Source organism: Nomascus leucogenys, chromosome 7b (genome assembly GCF_006542625.1).
Source record: "Nomascus leucogenys isolate Asia chromosome 7b, Asia_NLE_v1, whole genome shotgun sequence".
In the NCBI taxonomy this organism is placed as follows: Eukaryota; Metazoa; Chordata; class Mammalia; order Primates; family Hylobatidae; genus Nomascus; species Nomascus leucogenys.
This window is the reverse complement of record NC_044387.1, coordinates 77,507,604-77,533,736: the sequence shown is the minus strand read 5'-3', so window position 1 is coordinate 77,533,736 and position 26,133 is coordinate 77,507,604. Positions and strand designations below refer to the sequence as shown.

At 33.8% G+C, this 26,133-nt stretch overlaps 1 protein-coding gene across 3 annotated transcripts in view; it reads left to right on the top strand.

Annotated features, from left to right (window-relative positions):
* PDGFC (platelet derived growth factor C) overlaps window positions 1–26,133 on the top strand; it is a 216,225-nt gene that overhangs the window by 95,280 nt on the left and 94,812 nt on the right. Inside the window, exon 1 of one of the 3 annotated variants that reach the window (XM_030816268.1) lies at window positions 17,881–17,939. The exons of the other annotated variants lie outside the window; for them this stretch is intronic. The gene's annotated coding sequence lies outside the window, so the exon portion shown is untranslated. Of the gene's footprint in view, window positions 1–17,880; window positions 17,940–26,133 lie in introns of those variants that run through there. 3 annotated transcript variants of the gene reach the window in all.

The following is a 26,133-nucleotide window of genomic DNA, read 5'->3' as shown; positions in this document are numbered from 1 at the left end:
ACATTTCTCTGTAGCATGTCATGCCGTTTTACAACATTTCACCTATAGTAAAACTTTTTTCAAAATTGGAATCAACCCTCTCAATACCTGTTGTTGCTTTATCAACTAACTTTATATAATATTCAAATCCTGTATTGTCATTTTAACAGTATAACAGAACATCTCCATAAGGAGCAGATTCCATCTCAAGAAATCACTTTCTTTGCTCATCCATAAAAACAACTCCTCATCCATTCAGGTTTTATTATAATTTTGCAGCAATTCACTCACATATTCAGGCTCCACTTCTAAATTTCTTTCTCTTGCTATTTTCACATCTCTTGCTATTTCCACCACATCTTCTTCCACTGCACTGTTGAACCCCTCAGAGTCATCCATGAGAGTGGAAACAACTTCTTTCGAGATCCATCTGAGGAATCACTATCTCTGGACAGCTATACCCTAAATAAATGGATTCCTTAAATAATAAGACTTGAAACTTCAAATTACTTCTTGATTCATGGGCTTCAGAATGGTTGTTGTGTTAGCAGGCATGAAAACAGCATTAATATCCTGTACATCTTCATCAGAACTTTTGGGTGACCAGGTGCGTTATCAATGAGCAGTAATATTTTGAAAGGAATCTTTTTTTCTTTCTGAGTAGTGGGTTTAAAATCTTCAGTAAACCATGCTGTAAAATAGATATACTGTCACCTAGGCTTTGTTGTTCTATTTCTAGAACACAAGCAGAGATTTAACATAATTCTTAAAGGATCTAGTATTTTCAGAAAGGTAAATGAGCATTGATTTTAACTTCAATTCACCAATGGTATTAGTCCGTAACAAGAGAGTCTACTTGTCCAGTGAATCTTTGAAGCTAGGCTTTGATTCTTCCTCTCTAGCTATGAAAGTTCTAGATGACACCTTCTTCCAACTGAAGACTGTTTCACCTACGTCGACGATCTATTGTTTAGTGTAGCCACCTTCATCTGTCAGCTTAGCTTATCTCCTGGATAGCTTGCCACAGCTTCACTTTGTCCTTTTTTGTTATGGAGACAGCTTCTTTGCTTGAACCTCATGAACCAACCTCTGCTGGCTTCCAGCTCTTCTGCAGATTACTTACCTCTCTCACCCTTTGTAGAATTGAAAAAAGGGCTTTTCTGTGGATTAGATTTTGGCTTACGAGAATGTTGTGGTTGGTCTGATTTTCTGTCCAGAGCACTAGAACTTTATTTAGCTCAGCAACAGAAAGTTGTATCCTTGAAAGTCAGCCTGGTAATTAATATATGATTACAAAAGTAATTGACAATTTTACTTTGTAGGTTCCTGGGGGCTTTGAAAGAACTATGTTTATTTCAGGAAAGGAACAATAGTATGTTATTATTTGAAATGAAAACAGTAAAAATATGCACTTTCTATTTAGTGGCCAGAAAATGTCCATAAATCCTGTTTTAGGGCACTGGAATTTGGAGTAAATGACCCATTGTTTGTATAAAGATTTAAGCAAAGACTGATCAGCAGCTTTATTCTTTATTATTAATGTCCTGTGCTTGTTGGTAAAACCCAATTGCTTGGGTTTTTGTATCCCTGGAGAATTTATTTTTGTTATCTTTGTCACTGTTAGGCTTCTTACTGAAGAGGGATTCAAGTAAGTGAATAACTTAAGAGAAGCAACAAGAATTGAAATCTATAAAGTTTTGTTTTCTCAGCTTGGCACAATTGCATCTGCCTTTGCAGTCTGGGATTGGGTGATTGATTTTATATCTTGGAAGCTCATTTTTATATGAGTGTGAAATGAGTCTTTCAAAATACACTTTGTGAAGATAACATTAATTAGTTACTGTCATCAACCAACAGGGACAAACCTCTCCTTTTTGTGATTTCTACAGGAGGATTGATTTAACTGTTAAATTTTGTCATGTTTTTCAAAGAGCAATAAAGAATCCCCCAGGAGGAAGAATGAGAAAAGAAGCAGCTCATTTTTGAGGATATGCTATGTACAAAACACCTTATAAGGCAACTGACAGTACCTACCTTTCAGACAAATTATCTGAGTCACAGAGAAGTTACATAAATTAGTCGTGATCACATAGCAAATGGTTGAGAAGATCCCTAAAGTCAAACATGTTTCCATTATTTAGGACCTATAAAGTGTCAAGCATCGTGGTAGTCTTTGGACATAAAAAGTCAACACAGGGCTACTTGGTAGGAGTTACACTTCTAGGTAAAAGTCATTGTTCTCTACTTCTAAAACTCTAGCTCTGTTAGTGTGTTATAGAATGGTATTGGAAATGGAGCTGATAGACTATATAAAGAATCTGTAGCAGAGGACATGGAAGCAGGGAAGTTTTTTTAATGTTAGACCAATGATTTGTATTACATCTGAAATGCTCCAAAATCTGAAACTTTTTGAGTGTCAACATGAAGCTCAAAGGAAATTCTCATTGGAGTATTTTGCATTTTGCATTTTCTGATTATGGATGCTCAACCGGTAAGTATATATAATGCAAATATTACAAAATCTGAAAACATTCAAAATCTAAAATACTTCTGCTCCCAAACATTTTGGATAAGGGCCTCTCAGCCTGTATCACTGTCAGTTCTGTACTGGGAAGCCATACCTGTTTTTGAACAAAGGAATTATGTTATTTAGATTGACTTTGTTAATTTTAATTTTTAATAAAAATTTACAATTTTCTGGTGAATTTTATCCCTAGTAAAATTTAGTCTGTGATATTTTGCTTACATTCTACTTTGCTAAACCATTTCCTTATTCCTAAGTACAGAATGCTTGGATCTGATGACTGGACTTCACTGCTCCTTGCTCTCACCCTCCTCAGCAAATTTCAGTTTTACCTCCTCTCCTCTCACAGTTTTAATTCCTAGATCTAAATTACAGATAGCCATCTGTCTACCCTCCACTCATGCACCTATTTACTAATTTCACAAATATTTTTAAGTGCTTTCCCTGTGCCATGCCTTGCGACATGGTGGTAAGTAAGGCAAACCTAGTCCTATACCTAGGGAACTTACCTTCTAATTGAGGAGGCAAACAAGAAACAGCTAATTAGTCTAATTGGTTTATTATATGTGCTATGAGAGACAAGAATAGCATGTTAGGAGGGCATATTACAAAAGGGGTGAGAATAGGGAATTATCCTAGCAGGGTAGATCAGGGAGATGACATTTGTGCTGAGACCTAAAGAGTGAATAGAGTTAACCAAGCAAAAAAATGTGGGATGCAGGTTGCCGGGGAGAGGTTGGGTGTCAGCTGGGGTCACCAAAGGGATGAACTCAGAAGAGGAAGTATATTTTATTTTATTTCCCATCTGAATTTTCTAGCACCATAGTGTCTGCACATGTAGATTTTATTAAATAAAAATGTAAAGTAGTATATTTTGCTTCACTTCCTGATTGCACATTCCTAGAATATTGGAATTTATACTTTAACTACCACAGTGCCTGGAATAATCCTTTGCATATAATATTTTCTCTACTGGTACTTGATTTAATATACTAACATTTTTTGCTAGATTTGGAATGGAGTCGATAAAGAAGAATTTTTTTTATAAAAATAACTTACATAGTCATTACCCTATTATAATTTCGTGATTGACTTATAATTATTTAGTTATGGTCATTTGAATGTGCTACTTAAAATTTGTCATGAGTAATTTTTAGATTAAAGAAGAGCAGTGTTGAAAATGAAACTACTTGTATACTTAGAAAGGTGATTACAATTGACAGTATTTTATCATACATTTTAAAATAACTAAGAGAGTAAAATTGGATTGTTTGCGTAACACTGAGAAAGGATAAATGCTTCAGGTCATGGAAACCCCATTTTCTCTATTATATATAATAATGTGATTATTAAGCATTGTATGCCTGTATCAAAATATCTCATGTTCCTCATAAATATATACACTTATTATGTACCCACAAAATTAAAAATTAAAAAAAGAAAAAACAGAAAGGTGTGTAGAAGCTATATCATTTAGTGGTGTCGAAATTTTTAATTTGAGATGTTTAGATAAATGGACCACTCTTTTTCAGGTTGTATTGTTTTTGACTGTTGAAAAGCAGGATGCAGATAGATTCATTTTATTAATTGTAGAGTTCTTATACTTTTGAAAGAGAGCAAGTTATTGTGCTTTAGAATTGTACTGACTTTTTTTTGTTTTGATGGTGTCTTAACGAATAAAAATAATCTTATTAACAACAAGAAAATTTCCTAGATTTCGTAGCTTTAATAAAGATAACTCTTATCTCACCAGGTAATATGAAAAATAACATACAGTTTTAAGATTCCAAGGTTCTCACCAGAAGCTCTATATTATGAAGAAGAGACTGCTGTTGTAATTTTGTATATAAAGAAGAATCAAGCAGGGAAATTAAGGAGAAATCCAAGTAACCAAGACCTTTAACAGTGTACACAATAACTGAACTTTTTATAGGCTTTCTCAAACTTTTCCATTTTCATACAATATATAAACCCTGCCCCTGTAGTCATGTGTATTTCCCTCTGACTTAATTTTCTCATCTGTCAAATGGGGTACTAAATAGTACCTGTTTCAGAGTGTATTGGAAGATTAAGTAATCTGAAGTTTAGAAGATGTCTAATACTCAGTGAGTACACAATTAATATTAGCTATTGTTTGCTCAATAGTGCAAATGATCAAGTAATTTTTTTCAATAAGGAAACACATCTTTTTGAACCTTTCGTAAACAAGTTCTTTAGTTGTTTTTACATAACTAAACAAACACTTATTTGGGTTAATTTGGTTTCTTTAAGGAGAACCTTGAAGAACTTTTCCCCAACATTTTATAATTTAAAATATTGTGAGAAAGTGACTGGAAACAGATACTTTTCCATTAAGTTTATAAAGGACATAGGGAAACTTTATATGCACACTCAGGTCATTGTTTTGTTTGGTTTGTGGTTTTTCAATACAAGAAAATATTTGCTTTTGATTCTTTTTCTGTTCCAACTCGTGTTTTCTTCCTCGGGAGTAGCTGTCATTCTTAGGTAGAATCTCCTTTCTTTGTGTTCTCTATTAACTTCTCTTCCATCTCAGAGTAATTGGTTCCTCAGCATTTTATTGATTATATGGAACAGCTTTTGAAATAATGTCTTCAGGTTTCTGTGCGAAATCACTTTTTTTATTTTTGCCCCCACAGGGTTTTGCTCTGTCACCCAGGCTGGAGTGCAGTGGTACAACCTAGGCTCACTGCAGCCTCTGCCTGCTGGGTTCAGATTACAGGCGTGCAGCACCACACCTGACTAATTTTTGTATTTTTATTAGAGACAGGGTTTCACCATGTTGGCCAGGCTGGTCTCAAACTCCTGACCTCAAGTGATCTGCCTGCCTCAGCCTCCCAAAGTGCTGGGATTACAGGCGTGAGCCACCATGCCCGGCCTTAAATCACTTTTGAGGTAGATGTTTTTCTTTCTGATATGTCAGGACATAATTACCTTTTCTTGTGCTGCAGCATTTTTTTTCATAGTCTTCATATATTTATTTTACTCTTTACCTTGCTTGAATGAAGAGACATCTGGTGAGACTAGGTTTTTACTGGCAGGTAAGATGTGTGGACTTTCTTCTAATGGCTCAACTTCCACATAAGTGATGGTCATATTCCCTTTCCATCTCTGTAACTAGAAGGAAGGTTGATAAGCTTAGATTCAGTCCAGTTCTCAGTGGCTAGCATCATATGAAATGAAATTAGGGTGTCTTTAATCTCTGTTGCCTCTGATTGTTATTGTGTTCCACACGGTGACATCATAGATAGCTACAAATTCCACCATATGCAGTTACCAGGGTCATCCCTAAATACACCCTGTTGATAACAGTTAACTTGCGGGTGTACCTCCTGCACTGCAGGCTTAACAGCTGCCATCTCTGTTTCTTCTTTCACTCATCAATTGTTTTTGCTTTTTTTTCCTGTTAATTGCAATATCTGAATGGCCATACACATAAGAGGTTGTGAATAGTACTCTGGCCATTTACAAGTAATGTTTAAAATAGGGAAATAGGCCAGAGCTGGTAGCTTGTGCTTGTAATCCCAGCATTTTGGGAGGCCAGGGTGGGCACATTGCTTGAGTCCAGGAGTTAGAGACACGCCTGGACACCATGGCAAAAACCCTTCTCTACAAAAAATACAAAAATTGGCTGAGCATCATGAGGTGAGCCTGTAGTCCTAGCTACTCAAGAGGCTGAGGGTGGGAGGATGGTTTGAGCCCCATAGGTAGAGGTTGCAGTGAGCTGAGATTGCGCCACTGCATGCAAACGTAGGCAACACAGCGAGACCCTGTATTTAAAAAAAATTTTTTAAAAGAGAAATTGTATTTAGTCTTTTATAAATCCAGTGTTTTTGGCTAAGAGGCAATTGAAGGGAAGATGTTAAACATCTTCCTTTTTCTCAGGTGTGTTGGCTTTTTTGTTTCTTGAGCTAAATCATAGGTAGGCTACTGATTCATTTTTTATTTCAATTTCATTGACTTTGTTATTTGTAGAAATTCTTGGCAAAGCGTATAAGGACTGTTTTGCTAGTAATAGGTTTCAGTTATATTTGAGTTTTCATCATTTTCAGGGACTATCTTAGAAATCACTTAAGCCTCCTTTGAGATGCTTAAGTTGGAGTCCTCAGAACTAGCTATTTAATAAATGGTTAAACTATTTAAATAAATGTTACAGAGCTGATGATCTATAACATTTTTCCTTCTTAATTCTGTGAAAAAGGTAATTTTGTGATGTCTATTAATTTTTTTCCTTTTGTATTATGGTTAAGACAATTTATTAACTATATAATACACAGCTATACTTTATCATGTGTGACATTTTGTGAATATTCCATAAGTTAATGTCATGTTTCAGAGATAATGTTCAAAACTGATAACAAGATACTATGGATACAAATAAATTTTTAATTTCCTAGCAATCCTAGAACAGTTGTGTACTTAAATATTTATTTGCTGAAGGACGTGCATCAGGCATTCAGATGGAATAAGAGGAGTGTGTACTAAGGGTGTGGGGCCCTTGGGCAAGAAGTCAGACTCTGGCACTTTGAAGCCTTGAGTCAGCATATTCCAATTGGGGTGCATCAAAGCAATACCACCAATAATGTTTGTTAATGTATGTGCTAGAAAAAATACATTCTTAATCAGATTTTTTTTAGATTTGAAGATTTCGTCTTGTTTGCCTGTCTTCTATGCCATAGCTTTATTGCTTGGCTTTCTCAGAAATCCTTATCTTTGCCATATTGTTTGAAATTGGGCTTATGTACACATACACACATACATTTAAGTATATTATATTAGCATATATTAAATGACAAGCACACTAAATGACAGCAGCCGTGACTGTCATGGTTTAATCAGAGTGTGCAAAGCTGTTATTTTTAATCCATCATGGTAAATAAGAGTTTTAGTCATCTTCTATTGTGTATAGAATTTTATTGTTGTTGTTTGTTCTTTATTAACTTTTTTCTTTAAAATTTGCCATTGATTTATTGGGAATCAATAAAACCATAGATTTATTAGGAAAACTTTTTATCTAGTAAGCAGTAGTACAGAAGTATAAGCATGTCGTCAATACATCTTCAGGTTCACTTTTATCTTTCTGTGTGCAAAACATGACTGGGATTCTAATGTTTGTTTACGAGAATACTTAAATATATGATACACTTTCCTGTTACACTTATAAATCATCCATAGACTCAATTTAATCTGGAATAATATTTTTAAAATAGTTTTTAATTAAGCTCAACAATAAAGTACTTATATAGTATATTCTAAGCAATATAGTCTTCTTAATAAATTATATTCCCAGGTGTGTCTTGACTAATTTGCATTTGAATTAAAATATTTTAGGCACATTTTCTATTTAGTTTATATATAAAATATGTATGTATTGAGCAAAAATTGTTGAAGGCTTTAAAATAAGCCGAGATTGGTAATAGATAAGGTCTTTTACACATGACCCATTTATGCCTGGTGTATTTCTTCACCCATTTTAACTTTTTGGTTGTATGTGCATCATTTCTTCAGTCAAATTTGGAAATCAAAATCTCAGAATAATGCATTAATTTTTTGGTTAGACTCGCTGGGTCCTTGTAATTGCTAGTTTTCTCGATCTGTAGTCTTTGCCAGGGGGAAAAATAAATCTAATCTCTTTTAGGCCTGTTTATCTATAAATTATCTAGTTTTGTTCCAGTTCCTGCCGTTCATTTCTGTTTTAGTGCTAATATTTTCAAGGAGTTTCTTGCGCAGTTCCCATTATAATCTGATTAAAACCCCTGTCTTGGCATCTACTAATAGAAGTTGCAGCTGCTCCTATAAACTGAGCAGTTAATAGGAAGGAATATGAAGGATTATAGTCTTTTCCTTTTCACATTGTTTTTCTTGCACCAGACTCTACACAAAAAGCTCCTGCTTGTGAAGAAGCATTTTGTTTGCCTATAGGATTTTCTCTCTGCATTAACTTTTAGTATTTTGGACCACTCAGCATTCACTTTTTATACTCTCTTTTAGACTTTAAGTTTTCCTTTGTGCAACTTCTTTAATGAAACTTTCCAATCGCTTTACAGAGGATAGCTTTTTTTGATCCTCTAACTATAGCAAGACATAGTATACAAATACATTACACTTTAACTGATTTCAACTTTGGAAAACTGTGTGAACATGTATCAGTGAGAAAGTCACTTAGTTCCTTTTAGGAAATGGCTGTGTGTTAAAAGGATTTTTAATCTTCTGTGGTGTTTATGCATCAGCTGCTTAGGGTTGAACATTCTTTTGAAGCACTCATCCTGTATTTTGTATTAAATAAATTTGGATTAATAAGCCTTGTGGAAGTGTGTTTGTAATATTAATTTATTTATAAGTGAGGAGGAGAAGATCCATTTAAATACAACAGGGATAATACTTTCTTCAGGAATTATAGAGAAGAGTTAATTCCATAGAAACAAAATAAAGGAAACTCTCTATGAAGTAGAAGATAATAATATATCAGGTCCTCATCTTTTCATTGAAGACTTAAGACAAAAATGTCTCCTTAAATTCACTTCAGCTTTGTGGTTTTCTAACGTTATGAAATATTGTCTGTTTCGAAACACTTTAAGGTTTATTTTCTGATGAAATTCCTTTGGAGGCAATACATGGGTAAGAGGTGGAAGGAGAGGGAAAAAATTCCTATTAAGCTAATAAGAGAAAAAAACTTGTTAAAGTGTTATAAATATATAGAAAGGATTGAAAGAAGAAGACGTGTTAGAGAGATGAAGTGGGGAAGTAAATGAATCACTTTGGTCAAGTGGATTCCTAATTTATTGCTGGCTACTAACCATGATCTTAGTTTTCTTAATTTTCATTGTGATACATGGAACAGAGAATGGAGAAAGTCTGAACCTTACAGTAAGTGATATTTAGAATCTTAGCCATCAATATGGGAAAATACATGTACTGTAAACAAAAGCTGTTTTTTTTTTAAGTTTGGGAGTTAAATGTACAATAATATCTTTTTGACATTATGAAAGTTATATTTTCTTAAATTAGATACAAAAGACTCAGAATTTGACTGTATTAAAATTAAAATATTTATTTGTGTATGTGTGTGTGACAAGAACCATAACAATGCTTAAGGAATAAAGTCAAATAAGAACCACTATTATTCTCAATCTTGTTCACTGAAAAGTTTAATTTAAAAAGACATGAATAGGCATATTTGGTGGAATATTTTTATTTCCTCAGCTGATTCTTTAAGAAAGTATGAAATTATGAGTATTCATTTTATTATGGAAAATTTGTTTCAATTTTAGTTCAATATCCAAGTGGTACACAAATGTAGTATTGATTAAATGTAGTATTGATTAAAAATTACAAAACTCTTGCATCAAAGGGCTGGAAAACTGAGGTTTTCTTAGAGAAGAGGAGGATTACTATATGAGAAAGCTAAATAATCCATATTGAAGCCAATTGCAAAAACAACAGTAGCTATGTGATAAGCATTATTCATATGCTGGGATCTTTTTTTTTTTTTTTTTTTTTTTTGAGTTGGAGTCTTGCTCTGTCACCCAGGCTGGAGTGCAGTGGCGCAATCTGGGCTCACTGCAAGCTCCACCTCCTGGATTCAAGCCATTCTCCTGCCTCAGCCTCCGGAGTAGCTGGGACTACAGGCACCCGCCACCATGCCTGGCTAATTTTTTGTATTTTTAGTAGAGACAAGGTTTCACCCTGTTAGCCAGGATGGTCTCGATCTCCTGACCTTGTGATCTGCCTGCCTCTGCCTCCCAAAGTGCTGGGATTACAGGCGTGAGCCACCGCCCCTGGCCGATCATTTTTATTTAAAACCTAATTATATTAAATTGAAGATCCTTTCATCAACAGAAGTTCAAGTAAAAAAATTATCAGATTTTGAGGCTTACTGGCAGTGAAATAGTGATTCCATTAATTGAAATTAGAAACTAATGTAGAGGAGAAACTAGAGTTCCTAAACTGATCGTGAGTTTACAGTAGGATATATTGAGTTTGGGACATTTTGGAATGTGATTTTGTGATTTGAAAAAGAGTTCTGAGCTATTGCTATAGATTTAAAGAGCATGTGTTTATGAAAGTACTTGAGAACACCAAGGATTTATGTTTATAGAAAGAAGACTGAGGATAGAAACTTGAAGAAGAACCAACTGCAGGTATAAAAGGATACAGTTCTATAGAATATCTAAGATAGTAAAGGAAGTAAGAAGTGCTGCCAATAACACAATAAAATATAGCCATTAAAAGATCAATTAAGAACTAGCAGGTGGTTCACTGATAGAAAACTGTTATAACAGTTTTCTGTTATAATAGAAAACAGTTGAAAACATCTGTATTGCTTGCTGTTTACGTGGTACTAAAAAATAGTATGCTTTGAATTTTGGGAGAGTTGCTTTTACATATCCTCTTTGGGTTTTCCTAGGATGTTTTTGTTCTTCATAAAGCCTCACTAGGTTGATCTCCTACGAGATGTACTGAGCCTTTCTTTGCTGTTTTAAATGTTGGTGACAGATGATCCTTAATGAGTAGTTTTCACACAGGACTCTTTCAGAACAATTTATTTTTCCAGCACTAAAATCTTCTTTGACTTTAAAGTGACCTGTGAAAGATTTAGTTTCTAACTCAACAATTAATTTTGCATTACATAAATATTTCATTTGAAGTTTCGAAATGCTCGCCTTTATTTTTGGCGACAGGTATGATTGTCACTAAAACTTTCAGATTTGTGACATTCATAGGATTTAATATACTGCATTTTTTGTCAAAAATTATTTGATTTCCTTTTATCACATTACTTTTGTCAGTGAATCAAGTGATTTGGTCTTGGCTGGGTGCGGTGGCTCACACTTGTATTCCCAGCACTTTGGGAGGCCGAGGTAGGTGGTTCACTTGAGGCCAGCTGGGTGTGGTGGTGCACACCTTTAATCCCAGCTACTGGGGAGGCTGAGGCACAAGAATCACTTGAACCCAAGAAGTGGAGGTTGCAGTGAGCCAACATTGGGCCCCTGTACTACAGCTCGGGCGACAGAGCAAGACTCTGTCTCAAAAAACAACAACAACAAAAAAATTGACTTGGTCTTTTTAAATTTGAATCTAACTTCCACATTTTTTCTTTTACACTTACATAAATTCTTAGCACTCCCATCAATTCCTTTGTTTGGGGTTTTATATTTTCAGTTTTATGAGCTTTGTTTAATATGAAAACAGTATGGGCCGGATGCAGTGGCTCACGCTTGTAATCCCAGCACTTTGGGAGGCCGAGGTGGGCGGATCACGAGGTCAGGGGATCGAGACCACGGTGAAACCCCGTCTCTATTAAAAAAAAAAATACAAAAAAATTAGCGGGGCGTGGTGGCGGGCGCCTGTAGTCCCAGCTACTCAGAGAGGCTGAGGCAGGAGAATGGCATGAACCTGGGAGGCAGAGCTTGCAGTGAGCTGAGATTGCGCCACTGCACTCCAGCCTGGGCGACAGAGCGAGACTCCATCTCAAAAAAAAAAAACAGTATGAAACCTAGTGATTATCACAAGTTTGTGAACAGCAGGAGCAATAAGTCACTTAAAATATGAACCTCATGAGGTTGTGTTGATTATTTTTCAATTCTCTAATCTTTTTCTAGATGACATGCTGCTCTTCTGAAGGTCGCAGCAGGGTGTGGGAGAATTGATACATAAATACACTTGAATTGACAGATAAGTACACTTGGCTTTGGTGATGATGTTGACGTAGCTCTGTGCGCACCCCTTTCACTACCATGACCATCACTCATTACCACCATCTCCTGAAGCAAAAACAGATCTTAAAGATTGTGAATGTGAAGACATTGCATGCTTTTAGAAGTCACTTAGTTTAAGAGAAAGAAGTATCACCTGGCATTATTGCCTAGAGCTCTGTCGTTCACGTAGATTGCACTGGTATGTGTAGAGCAAAGGGCTGGGGCTTCAATGCAGCAGGCTGGCTGCAGGTTGTATGCCCTGTCAATGAGTATTTGTTGATTGTTGACTGCATATTTATATGTAATTATAAAATCTGGATCTACTTAGAATATGATCCATACATGATTTATTAAAAATTTCAGCTTAATATGCATGCTAATGTATTTTATTATTGATTTTAAAATGAAATATTAAAAAATTATAGTTTAACCCCTTTATAAGGATGCCTATTATATTGCACTTTTTTTATAACATACTCCATTGTTGTATTATACTTTTTTATGGAAAGGAGTAAGTGAAAAATATGGCGATCCCAGTTATTAACTGTCTTCTCCATTCCACTTACAACACTCAGTAGCAGGTACAGAAGTGATGTTGATTCCAGAGCATTATATGAGTCTGACTCCAAGGAAGATTAGAGATGCATTCACTGTATACCATTTTGCCATACATTTACTGTACTGTGCTCAATAATGGATTACCGGAGAGAACCTATTTACAATACTATTGTCAAGAAAAACTGTTTTAATTAATATTAAGCAAAAAATTAGATTACCTATATAATACTTAAATATAGATAGTACTGGTTATTTCTTTAAACTTTCTTTAATATCCTTTATGAAATAGAAGGTCCGATGGTATTGGTCAAATGGTACAAAGTTTCAGGATGAAATAAGACTTAATGTACCACATGGGAACAATAGTTACAATAATGTAGTATATGCATGAAATTGGCTAAGAGGATAGATCTTAAACACACACACACACACACGTCCCCCACCCACTGCACACGGTAACTGTGTAGAGGTGAGAGATATGTTAAAGTAAGTCTGGTGAAAGATTTTAATTATGTCATTTCAACAATTCCTTAGGAACTAAAAAATACAACATATGCAATCCTTGTGTTTGTTACTACTTTTCAGTCTGACCAAATGAGCTTTTTTTCCTGTTAAAAAGAAAAAGAGTAGAGGAAAACTTTTCATGGTGTTTTGTTAAATGAAGCACTATCAATTTAATCAAAAAAAGAACGAAGATCAAATTAAATCTATTTTATACTACCTGACCCACCTACATGGCTCAAGAGAACCACTGCTCATTTTAAAATATATGAACTCCTGCTACAACTCACCCCAAGGGTACTGTTTACAGTTGCCAGAGAAGGAAGCAGCTTTGTCATCAATCTATGCCTGTGGTTTGGACCTTCCTCCCTGGTGGGGTTCACGATTTTTATTACTTTTTTTTCTCTTTGTTCATAATGTCTTAATCTAGTTAGAAGTTTTCTAATTGGTAGAGTGGTGATGGTAGTGGCTTTTAGAGTATAGCTTTAAGATAATTCACATGAGCAACTAACAGTTTCTAGCTCATTCTAGATGACCCCAAATTGTTAACAGCTTTTGTCATTTGCCCTTAAAAACTATTAGAGTAAATTCGTCCTTTTAAGGATGTGCAATTGAGTTACCTACTATATTCTTTTCTATATACATTTTCTGATCAAAAGCTTTTTAAATTTCTCCAGAAAAGTTAATATTTTTTAAAATTATGTAATATAAAGAATTCCTAGATTGTTCTAAATTACACATTGGCTATATGTTTTTCCTGACAGTATATCAACTAATTTTATAGAGTTACATTGGAAGTATGTGAAATGATATCCCTGTGTTCATGCTGGACCACTTTGTGTATGTGTTTGTATCTGCGTGTGTGTGTGTGTGTGTTTGTGTATGCACACGTGTATCTTCTAATCCTAAAGTGAAAAATGTATCCGTTGTTTTGCTTCATAATTAAAAAGTTATTTTTGGAGAAAGGGTTCTTAACCTTGATTTCATAGATAAAAGTGGTTCATAGATGGCTTCTAGGGGTCTGGTGAATGTTTTGACATTATATTCTATTGTGTGAATGCTGAGAGTGTATATAATTTTAGATTGTACAGATATATAATTTTCTGATTTGACCATCCATACCTTTCATCAGATTCTCAAAACTTTCTCAAGCCATTGGTTTAAAAGGAGCAAACATAACTTTGGTGTTTAAGTAGTTGGTTCAGAAGTTTAACATACTTGAAGAATTTTGAAGGCTAGTTTTATAATTGGAGCAATTATAAAGGAACAGAGGATTATAGACATTATTTAGCAAATCATGTTAAGGTTTGTTTTTGTCTCAAAACTTTCTTCATCATTATATTCTTCTGTCTAGGTCATCCTTACTGTCATGCTCTTTATCATAATGGTGCTACTATATTGTACTGCCATACCACAACACCAGAACATCAGTTCTAAACATTACCTTTCAAACCCCACATCTAGCACAGAAAAAGGCCATCTAAAACAAGGTTTTATCTTGGAATTGTGGTGAGGAGGGGAATTGTGAAGAGAAAATCTCAAATTTGTTAATGATTAGTATACACGTTTTTCCCAAGTCAAGCCAAGAAAATGGCATTTTTTTAAAAAACAATATTTGACTTTTGACTTCAGAAAGGAAAAAATAATTTCTTCATGTATATGATACTTTTTTGAAGTTGCTAGTTTTATTTCAGAGATCTCATATATCATGGTGAATTAATTCCAAGTATGAATTTAATATAACTCTATTCCATAGAAACAGATTTTATGACACAGTAATCAGTCGCTGGTGTCTTTTTGTAGAATATGGGGGATCTCAGTCAATTCTTAACACAGTGGCCTTCAGTAAGCAATGATAGTTCAGAAACTAACCCTTATGTTACCCTTTTTATCCACCAAATTTTATTTGTAAATATGTTTGCAGGTGAAATATAAACTTTTTTCTTAGGCAGTTTAGCCAGTCAGCAAAATATTTATTGAGTGTCTATTATGTGTGAGGCACTGTGCTATGCATTAGGAGATACAGTAGTTAAAACAAACAAACAAATGAACTAAACCAAAACAAAACAACAACAACAAAAAAACAAGAAACAAACAGAAGCTTTGGCAAAAAAAGTGATTTTATTAATTAAATTATGCACAGATACTTTAAAAACTAAGTAATCAAATAATTAAATGAATATATATGTGAAACTTGAATTCATTGTGAAGGATGTGAAATGTTTAATAAAGATTCAGTTTTTCATATTTTTAACCCTAATCAGTAAACACATTTGAAATGATCTCTTGTCTTCTTTAAGTTAATATGAAATTTACCACTTTTTAAGAGTATCAAATTCAGGAAGTGTATTTATAATTTGAAGTAGAATTAATGTTAACCCTACTGATTCAAGCAGTGGAGTGAAGCCAGAATCCAGCAAATCATTAATAATTGGTAAAGTTGTCTCTTACTTCATTGGTAATATTAGAAACACCCCACAAATAACCCACTGAAAAGCAGTAAAACCATTATTAGGCTCATGTCAGTTATTAAAGTTATTAGAATTGTTACTGTTTTGTTGTTTTACCTATTTTAAGATAAAGTACTGTAAATATAACAGCTAGTGGCAAGTTTATGAAAACAAAGAAAAAGTTACACTCAGTGGGCTGAGTTGAATAAAGAGGCAATAGGAAAATATACACTTGTGAATTAATCACACAAACATCCAGGTTGAAATTTTTCCTGGAGTAGTGTAATATAGTGGAAAGGAAATAGTATTTAGACTCAAAAGATTTGTATTGAAGGTTTATGTTGTCAGGAAAAATATAGCGTCCAATTTTTCTGAGGATATTCACAGTTTATGTCTGTTAGTCTGACATAATAACATCACTCTCTTTTATTCTCAAAAATGTATTGTTTAGACAAGATATTATACGATGACCCCTATTTATTGTGACAACTAATTCTGTTTTCATAAGAATTAAGTGTGCATGATACAATTAGTTTTTATTTGTTGTTTTAGCTGGTAAAAACTTATGTATGAGAAGGTTTTTTGTAATCGGAAAATCATTGTAAGAACTATAAAGACATATATAGGCCGGTTGTGGTGGCTCAGGCCTATAATCCAAGTACTTTGGGAGACTGAGGTGGATGGATCATGAGGTCAGGGGTTCAAGACCAGCGTGGCCAAGATGGTGAAACCCCCGTCTCTATTAAAACTACAAAAACTGGCCAGGCGCGGTGGCAGGTGCCTGTAATCCCAGCTACTACGGAGGCTGAGACAGGAGAATTGCTTGAACCTGGGCAGCAGAGGTTGCAGTGAGCAGAGACTGCACTCAGCCTGGGTGACCAAAAAAAAAAAAAAAAGAGAGAGAGAGAGATAAATATGTTTGTATTCATTTGGGCAAGGTCATTAAGGTGACTCTATAAAATAGAGTAGTTTTATTTTTATCGTATCAATCTTAAACAATTAGCATTGGTGTTTTTTGGATTATTTGTGTAATGTCCATTCTCCCAAAGTGTGCTGTGTTGAAATCAACTCACAGACCGTGACAACAAGCAATATTAAAACTTTGACTTTGCCTATGATAAGGATAAGAGATATATTTCATTGAATTAAAATTCAATGGGTTTACTAAACTGAGTGAAAAAATGGAAGAATTATTTTGTAGTTTCATCAGTGTTCAATTTTGAATGTTCTTCAGTTTATTCTCTTTATCATCTTCAAGAGGTACCTCATGCCTTTCTATTAGCTTTGAAAATGAAAATAATTTTATCATTTCTGTAAGTCATTATCAGCAGTCACAGATTTTAATGTTCTTCCCTATTAATTTGATCTTAAGTGTGCAATTCTCAAACACTTCTGTGCGGCTCTATTCGTGAATCCTGTTTTTATTTCAGAGGATTTATTTTATTTCTATAAAATGGTTGCACCTTTGCTTTTAAAATTTCTTCCTGGAAAGCTATTGGAGGACTTGTATTAATTTGAAACAAAGGAAAACAAAACCAATTTTTACACTAGCAAATGAGTTTCTAACTTCAAGGTCCCTTTATCAATAGCAAGAAGAAACTTATTCTGCCTTAATCTGAGAAGTCTTTAACTCACCATTGGGAGGACTACAAAACCTTGGCAAGCAAGAGTCACCTTACCATATGGAACTTTTAAATATGTAGTTTCTGGGACAAGATGTTAAGGGATAATAATTGCTACTTTGCAGGGTTACTAAAAGCATTAAAAGATAATGTATATGAAAGTGTCTGGCTAGTAACCTTCAATTTTGAGTAGATACTCAATAGCTATTAGTTGAGTTAATGAGCAAGATCTGGGAAGAATGAAGAGTCACGAGAATAAATAATGCTCTTTCTTTTATTCCAAATAATGCTCTTTCTTTTATTTTTTTCTATGCCAGCCAAGACCCACTCCCTTAAAGACTAGTACAAATGTCCATGAATAAAAGTTCATTGACTGACTCAGATAGTCATTTTTACAAGCTTATGTGTCTTTCCAATCATTCAAATTTTTTTTAACTTCCAAAATCTGAAATTGAAGATTCTGAACCACCTAGATTAGGATTCGAGGTCACCAAAAGACTCAATTTTACTATCTCCATCTACTGGCAGGGAGGAACTATATCCAAGCATCTGGACTGGCATAGAAAAGAGGAGAAAGAACATTTAAAAGGTAAGCAAAACGTATATTTTTATTTACTCTGAATTTTTAAACTTTTCTTATTAGAAACTCTGTTGTACTTTCATGTAATTAAGGTTGATACAATGAACCATATTAGAGCAAGAGAATTTGTTTAGGTAGTACAATACTCTTACCTGATTCTTCAACATGAGCAAGTGTGGATGTGAATGCCTTCCTTTCATAATGGGAGTACTTTCTGTCTTTGCACTTAGTAAGTTTCCATGTAGTCATTCCAATGCCCTCTTAACTGTTTTCACTCATATTCCTAATAATCTTTAAACTGCAAAAATGTCTACATTCTCACTTCTGTATATTCTCTGACATGTTAGAGATAATTTTACCTGGCAAATTATTTTTATTACCATCATTTAGAAAGAGTAGAAGTATGTTTCTCAAAATTGAATTTATTATTCTGTTGTTTATTATATTTTTTCATTGACTGTTTATAATTATTTTAATTGGGCAGAAAGAACTAAATAAGTTTCTTGTTAATTGACCAGTAATAATTATATCAGTTCTTTTTAAAATTGATATTTTGCTTCTCCCTCAAAAATCTTGAAATTTCCTTGGTTTACTTTTCACTGTGATCAAAAGTTGCAGTATGATAACTGCTATAAAAAATGCTTTGAGGGTTTATGTGGTTGTGCAGTAATAGATCTTTAAGTTTAAATCATATATTTTAAATAGCTTTATATTTTGTCTTACATTATGCATTATGCATATATTTCTTTAAAAAGCCATATCTACACTTGAGAAAAGAAGTAAAAGACATTTGTCAACATAATTAGTATTATTACTATTGCTGCAATTAAATAAGTATAATTTGTTCATTTTTTTCCCGATTAGTCTTCTCCTCCGCACGCCGTGTCAGGTGTTTGTTCATATCTTTGCTTTCTTTCTTTAGATAGTGGAACATTTCTTTTAGAGGGATGGATGGATTTATAAGGAACATAGTGGAGAGTTTTCAACTACAGAATTAGATTTCATGGAAAAGAATTGTCAAGGAAATGGTATTCTAACATCTCTGTTCACTTGCTCGAAGGTCATGAATGCAGCCGGTCCATTTGCTGGGTAGGGGATTACACTCACATAAACAGTGCAAATGCCATAAAGGAGGACACTCAGATCTTCTTGTGGCATCTGACAATGTCCAGTCTGTCCAGTCTGACAGATAACTCTTCAGAGTTGGCCCTGAGATCAGAAGACAAGGAAGTAGGTATTTTTCAATAATGTTGAAGGAACTAGTGATAATGGGGTGTTACAGAATAATTTCACCTTGCTAACAGAACTTTTGGTGAGCCCCATAAAGTCAGTTCAGTCCCTATTTTGAATAAAAGCATACGTCTTCTCGAATCTATTCCATTCTGTTTCAGCTCCTCTTTTAGTCCCACTGTCCCTTGATCTTCAGATCAATTTGAAAGCTGTTGTCATAAAGCTAGCTGTTGCTGAAGAATTTTGCTAGTTGTTATAGTCAAGCGAATTCTAGAATAAAGGATACTTAAAATCTTCATGTTTAAGCTTTTCACTCTTTTTTTTTATAGGCCAGCTAGATGAAAAAATAATGTGTGCTGAGGTGGAATAACAGCACAATTGGGTATTCTCATTGGTATTAAAAATGTCTTTGCTTTGAGAAATAAAATTTAAGCAACCTGTCTTCCCACAAACTATCCAAGCTTTCTTATTAATTTATGGTTTTAATTTATTTAAAAACCTAATGTTTATATTTTTCGTATTTTTACATCACTTTAAGATTGACAAAAATGGTTACAGGTTAGGAGCGTGGGGTAGGGAGGTAATTTTTCTAGCAGGGCTGAATGGATAGGACATTCACGAGCATATTTTGTTTAAACTTAGTCTGTGAGGGGCAATCATGTCCCAGGATAATTGCCCTTTATTTATTCCTGATAGAGTTATGTGAAATTACTGCTGAAACCAAACATCTTGCTACAAATATAACTTCTAAATTTCAAATATCATGTATGTAATTGTAAACACTTTATCACTTATTGACATTATTTAATCACATAAGATAGAAGGACATGATTTGTATAGAAGTGACCTAATTTAGTATTTTTCTTGCCCTCAATTAGCATTCCTAAGAAAATCATAGGTTCATCACATATACATTATATGCATTCACTTTTGAAGCTAAAATGCTAAATGTAACAGGAAGCAGTAAAGTCTCATTTTCAGCATTAATGTATTAATCTGAATATAGTAAGACTAAAATGAATGTTTCTATTTTATTTTTTAAAATTCATTTGTTTTGCTCAATTCAGAGCTTAAAAAGAGAATTTTAAGTATCTTTTAAATATTCATTAAAAGCATAAACTGATGGGCTTATTTGCATTTTTTTCTATGAAATAGTAAATTTGTTTTGGTTATCTTTTTGTTGTTACTTTCGTTGGTAAATTTTAAACGTCTTCCTGTCAAAATGTCAGTACTTTATTTAGATGTTGTATGCTCACAAAGTAATAGGTAGCTACTTTCCATATTTTAAATTGCTTGTAAATTCTGCTCTGAATGTTGTAAATTATATGTCCAACACAGGTAGAAAATTAACAGATGCTTAGTCTCCAAAACAGATGAAATTCTTTATTGAAAATATTTTCCTTAAAGTTGTTTGTTTAAAGGATATATAATGTGAATTTGTGGTTAACCACATTAGCCAGTTTTTGCCACAACAGTATTATTAGGTGTAAATGTATTATTCTGCTTCAAATATTTTAGAGTGCCTAATATTTTATGTGAACTTTCTAATTTTAATTCAATAAAAGAGTTGATTACATATTTAAAAAATCAATAGTGAACCTTTAAGGTGAATGCTTCTTTTGTAATATGAATTACTCCTAATTTTTTTTCTTCCACATTCTGGTTTTGGCCTCTTTAATGTACAATTTAACAGAATAAAAAAATTATAGTATTGCCAAACATGTTTCACTAAGTGGGGTGTGCAATTTGTGTGTATGCAATTATATTCATTACTAATTGGTATGTAATAAAGGCTTTGAGGAGATTCTGTGTTTATATACTTGGCCATTTATCCTATTTCATAATAGGTAAGAAGATTATTGCTTATTTTTCTTCCATAATTGAGCCTTCATTTTAAAATGTCATATCCCATTGTATAGAACAAAAATAAGATTTTTTTTTACCTTTACCTTAAGGCAAAAATAACATGTTGTCAAATTATGAACATTTCTGTATCACATGCTTCAGTGCCAGAAAAATTTTATAGATCCTCTCTGCTGAGTCTTTTATGATGCAAATTGGGATATTTTCAAGGGCAGAAATAGTGGCACTCATAATAATAATCGCACCAGGATAACAGACTTAAATAAGGCTATTCCAGATAAACCCAAACATATATTCACCATATAATTATTTTGGCTGTAAGTATAGAAAGTTCTAACTCTTATTGGCTTAATAATAAAAGTTGTTTATTTATTCACAACACTGAGAAACCTAGAGTTGCGGTGATTTTATTGTGTGATTTGAAATGGGATCTAGCTACATTTTTCAATACTACCGTATATCTGCCCACTTTTATGCATCAACTTTTTCATTAGGCTAGAATCCATTATGATGGCTAAATGGGTGCAGGAGTTCGAAATCTCTCTTCTATACCTAAAATTGTCTTCTCCCCAACTTTTGGGAAAAAGCCATTGTATTTACTCTGATTGGCCTATCTGAGTGATCCACACAGTAAGGGAAATGGGCTTATATTGATTTTCCAGGAATACTTCTGGCTAGGGTCAGTTCAACCTTTATTCAGTGGCTACTTCATAGTGGTGTTGAGGGATGATGAGAAGATGCTCGCTATATTAACATTTCTTCATTGCATATGGAAGCTTTGCTGTGTACTTCCTGAACACAGGCCCCCATTTCTTACCAAAGCTCATAGACAAGAGGCTAGTGGTTGAGTTTCTGTACTTCTTATTAGATTCATGAGAATTTCAAAGTGTTTTTTAAAGACAGCATCAAGTCAAAGAAATGGTAAAATTTCTACAAAGTTGCTCCTTTTCCTCCTTTAATTAAGCTGTAGAAAGAAATCAGAAATTTGAAATCACTATCTAAAAATCACTGCTCCTTGCTTAATCAATTTGATGTTCGTAAAATCAGAAGGCTTATACAGATGACCAATGATGTGTTATATCTTACATATGTCTTCTTTTTGATGACATCAGGAAACCTAGTATGTGTGGGTAAATTTTCTCTCTCCTTCTATTTGAGTTAAACAAAATATTTGAGTTAAACAGAATATGATGGCCAGTGTTTTTCCATGTACTTATATACTGATTTGTAATTATTTCATACAAATATCATTTCATTTGAACTTTAAATCAACCTGTGATTATCTCCAGTTTATCAAAAAAAAAAAACCCTCAGATATCAAGGGGCTTGCCTAAAATAACAGATTTTATTATCAAATGGATCATATTTTACAGTTTAGATAAAATAATGACTATAACTGTGGCATTCTCAAGGTGTGGTACATTATAAAATGTGTTCTTTTTCCAAAATAAGTAGGTACATTAAGAAAATGGCAAATCTCAATAATGCATACTCTAAGTCCTATCACTTTCTGCTGAAATATGTTTGTAGGTTATTACGGATGAACTTTGAGTAAGACATCAAATGTAAACTAAGGGACTTTATTAGGGTCTATAAATTGTAAATCATATTATATTTATCTTATACAGCGTGTGGAAGTTCAGGAGTAAAGGATGAATTGTTGAAGTAATATGTAAAATTGTTTTCTGCCACATTTGCTTAATGTCAAGTTTCTTTAGAGTGTCAATAGGTATTAGGTGGTGCCATGTGCCAGGAACAGGTTATGGGCTTCAATAAATACAGCTGACCTTCTAGGAATTTTAGTGTGGTAGAAAAGTGAATCCATACATTATGATTAAAATATTCACTCCTAAAGGGAGTGTACACCAGGAATCAATTATTGCCTTCCAAAAGAGGTAACATCTGAAACTGGCTCGTTTTCTAGTATAGCTGGTCTAGGAATGAAACCAAATTACAACCCTAGAGGTTATCGCATGAAGAGGACAGAGCTTCATTTTTAAGCACCTGTAGAAGTACTTGAAACATAACGGGTTCTTAATATATAATTTTTGGTTATTTCTTAACTTCCGGAATAAAGTGATTAACTGTCTTCTGGGATAAGCTCAAGAGCCACAACTGGACATATTCTAAATAATTGTAGTAGTTCCATGGTTTACTGAATATAGCAATCAGTTTTTTTACTTTTCCTTGGTGAATATTTATTTGTGTAATTGGCAAATAGTTGGAGGTAACCAACACTAGCTTTGTTGATTGTTTCATTGTGCTATTGTCTTAAAAATATGGGAAATGATGATAAAGCAGAAACTAGAGTCGGTTTTCCCTCTAGCCCATCATTATACTTTTATATTAATAGAATTTAAAATATTAAGCATGCAAATGGAGTAATTCTATATAGTTTGAAATTGGTGGAGAGAGATTTGTTTGCTCTGTGGACCTCAAGTATACCTTCTCTCTACAGAATCAAATAAGATTAGGATGAAGTTACTCTGGATTTCCTAGGCAAAAACACACCAGCTCATGGAGCCAGTGAAACTATCTATCTGTCTGTCTGTCTATCTATCTATCTATCTATCTATCTATCTATCTATCTATCTGTATGTCAATGATTTTCACTAACAGTTGTTAAAAGTGAATTTTGTGGCCAAGGCAGGTGGATCACAAGGTCAGGAGATCGAGACCACGGTGAAACCCCGTCTCTACTAAAAATGCAAAAAAATTAGCTGGGTGCGGTGGCGGGCGCCTGTAGTCCCAGCTACTCGGGAGGCTGAAGCAGAAGAATGGCGTGAACCCGGGAGGCGGAGCTTGCAGTGAGCCGAGATCGCGCCCCTGCACTCCAGCCTGGGCGACAGGAGACTCCCTCTCAAAAAAAAAAAAAAAAGTGAATTTTGTTAGTTGAGAATTAAGGAGATTGAAAGCAGATGCAGAAATAGCTATATCCACAAACTAGCAACATTAGGATATAGAAAAATTATCAAAGGTGAAAAAAACAGTGAGCATAGCAAAGCACAAATTAAATGGATGAATGTGTGTATTATCAATTTATAGAGTAAGAATGGGAAATACATGCATCTCACTCTAAGAGAAATGTATTTTTACGTAGTTTGAAAATAACACATATTCGCAAGCAAACACATCCAAAATGTCACAGGACATCCGTGGGGCCGATCTGTTTACTGGTGACATGGTCCTATAGTCTTGCCTACGTGAAACAGAGGAGCAGAATCCACAACTGCTAAACTAAACCAAGATTAGAGACCTACTTCTTTTTACCTAATTTTAATCTAACGTTTCTTTTCTGCTAAAATCGATGTAAAACATTAGCATAAAGACATGGATGATTTTTTAGGAGTTGTTTGTTATCCAGAAACTTCCTCGTTAGTGTTAACTTTATTAATAGTGTAGAATTTTGAGGGATTATACTTTGAATTGCATTTTATGATTCTCTTACTACCACCTCCTTTCACCCACAATAAATATTTTTTTAAAGGAACCAAGAGTATGTAATGCATGGTAAACATTATAGAATTGCTTTGATTTTAAGTGTTAAACTGGCTACTTACAGATATATAGTGATTCCATATAACTGAACTGCATATATACACATATAGTCAACAATTTTACAGTATTTACATCATTAATCTCTCTTCTTTTCCTTTTTAAATTTTTTTATTCATTTTAGTTTCCAGTACCTCTACCTTAAGAGGGGTTGGGTATGGTAATCTGAAATTGTCTATAATTATAATTTTTAAAATGTAGTATTTGTACATATTTTCATTTTTCATGTTAAGCTCATTATCTAAGATGTACAAGATTGATTCTTGTTAAAGTATACAAGTATTCAAGGATCACGTGATAAATATTTTAGTGATTTGACTATAAATGTTTGTTTTATTTTTTTGGTTGTTTGAGTATACTGTCTGTTGGATATAGGAAAAGCAAATGTTCAATAAAACATTCTGAAGTGGGTACTTTTCTCATCCCTAAAATACTAGTAAAGTTATATGTTCAAAAAAAATGACTGTTAAAACAACAGAAGATAAGCACAGTGTCTTAATTTGGTAAACTTAATGTTTGTTGCTTCTTTTTCTTTCTTCGTCTGATTATAGGCCTAGTTGCTTGGGATTTACATAAAGCTTTGACAGTCATCTGCAAATCATAAGTGTTTGGTGGCAAACCTCCTTGCATTTCAAGATGAATTTTTTGGGAGCAGCAATTTAACTTAAAAGAAAATTTACTTTTTTTTTTTTTTTTTTTTACCACAAATAAGGCCCAGATTTTCAGTCTTTAAATTATGTTTAATTATAGTCTAATTGAATAGTGAATTATAAAGGAAAAAAAAAGATGTAAACACAAACTTAAGTATATATATTTTAGCCATGCGCTTTATGACTGAAGATATAAAAATAGAATTCAGATCTTTTAATAGCCATGTATCGTTCTCAATTATATGCCAAACACTGCTATATTTGTAATGAATGCCTTGGATAAAAGGCATTTGTTTTGAAGCAAAATAGGGTAGATGCTAGGTTTTAATAAATCTGATTGTAAAAAATAATTCGTTGAGAATACTAGTTGCCAAAATGAGAAGGACTATTGATATAAATTACTATAAGTACCTCTGAAATATGTAGATTATCGGAAGAAACTTTGGACAATAGGGAGAAACTCATTTTTGAAAGAAATATTTGCAAATAGTTAATGAATTTAAGTTTCAGGAGTTTATGATTATTACTTTCTTTTTAATGTTTTGCTTTTTTATTTTTGAGGCAAGGTCTTGCTCTGTCACCAAGGCTGGAGTTCAGTGGTGCCATCACAGCTCACTGTAGCCTCAACCTCCTGGGCTTAAGCGATCCTTCCACTTCAGCCTCCCAAGTAGCTGGGACTGAAGGCACATGCCACCATGTCCAGCTAATTTTTGTATTTTTTCTAGAGACAAGGTTTCACCATGTTGCCCAGGCTGGTCTCAAACTCCTGAGCTTAAGGGATCCACCTGCCTCTGTCTCCCAAAATGCTGGGATTACAGACAGGAGCCACACTGCCTGGGCCGAGCATTATTTTCTTAATAAAATTTGTCTATGTAGATAATTCATCTAACTTTATAGTTCCTTCT